This window comes from Sinohyriopsis cumingii, unplaced genomic scaffold (assembly GCF_028554795.1).
Source record: "Sinohyriopsis cumingii isolate HCF-2022 unplaced genomic scaffold, ASM2855479v2 utg005136l, whole genome shotgun sequence".
NCBI lineage: Eukaryota > Metazoa > Mollusca > Bivalvia > Unionida > Unionidae > Sinohyriopsis > Sinohyriopsis cumingii.
The window spans coordinates 25,824-27,500 of NW_028316899.1; positions in this window are offsets into that span (position 1 = coordinate 25,824).

The window sequence follows — 1,677 nt, forward strand, 5'->3', positions numbered from 1 at the left end:
GGCAAGAACGTGGCTGCTTTTCGTTCGAAAATGGGCTGGGAAGCTCGATGGCACAGGGTACGTCGAAAAATATTCTGACCAACTACCCACATATAGTATTTGGCACTATTATATAGGAAAAAATGCATTTTCAGGTGGCTCGGTTGAAAATGAACAAAATTTTGGTGTAGCATTCATATAGTAGTGGTATAGCTGCCTTGCGAACCGAGCACACTAGCCTACGATATCGGGAGCTATACCACAGTACTGGGGCGGTACACTGAGCTAGGCTTGTCTAGGCGCTCGCTGGTACAGGGTACCCCTAGGCAGCTGGCTTCGGACGATAGGGAAGGTGCATTCCGTGAAATGCTTTCCTTCCCAGGCAAGGCAAGAACGTGGCTGCTTTTCGTTCGAAAATGGGCTGGGAAGCTCGATGGCACAGGGTACGTCGAAAAATTTTCTGATCAACTACCCACATATAGAATTTGGCACTATTATATAGAAAAAAATGCATTTTGAGGTGGCTCGGTTGAAAATGAACAAAAATTTTGGTGTAGCATTCATATAGTAGTGGTATAGCTGCCTTGCGAACCGAGCACACTAGCCTACGATATCGGGAGCTATACCACAGTACTGGGGCGGTACACTGAGCTAGGCTTGTCTAGGCGCTCGCTGGTACAGGGTACCCCTAGGCAGCTGGCTTCGGACGATAGGGAAGGTGCATTCCGTGAAATGCTTTCCTTCCCAGGCAAGGCAAGAACGTGGTTGCTTTTCGTTCGAAAATGGGCTGGGAAGCTCGATGGCACAGGGTACGTCGAAAAATTTTCTGATCAACTACCCACATATAGAATTTGGCACTATTATATAGAAAAAAATGCATTTTGAGGTGGCTCGGTTGAAAATGAACAAAAATTTTGGTGTAGCATTCATATAGTAGTGGTATAGCTGCCTTGCGAACCGAGCACACTAGCCTACGATATCGGGAGCTATACCACAGTACTGGGGCGGTACACTGAGCTAGGCTTGTCTAGGCGCTCGCTGGTACAGGGTACCCCTAGGCAGCTGGCTTCGGACGATAGGGAAGGTGCATTCCGTGAAATGCTTTCCTTCCAGGCAAGGCAAGAACGTGGTTGCTTTTCGTTCGAAAATGGGCTGGGAAGCTCGATGGCACAGGGTACGTCGAAAAATTTTCTGATCAACTACCCACATATAGAATTTGGCACTATTATATAGAAAAAAATGCGTTTTCAGGTGGCTCGGTTGAAAGTGGACAAAAATTTTGGTGTAGCATTTATATATGAAAAGTATAGCGGCCTTGCGAACCGAGCTCACTAGCCTACAATATAGGCTGCTATACTGTCGATACTGGGGCGGTTAGTACGGCTAGGCTGACCTGGGAAGCTCGCTGGTACAGGGTATCCCTAGGCAGTCGGCTTTGGATGAGCTGGGGCGGTACGTGGCTTGGCGACCTAGGCGTCTAGGTCGCGGTAGGCTGGCTTGACCTACCGACACGTTCCTTGGTACAGGGTACCCTTGTGGCTAGCCATCGACGAGCGATGCTCTAGGCTGGCATGGTATAGGTAGAACCGTGATTCTAGCCTGTACAGGTTCGGTATACACGGCTTGGTTTTTGTGGTTATACGATACATATATCGTGGCGACTGAGCGGCTGCATTATCTGGCGAGGCACTTTTTAGT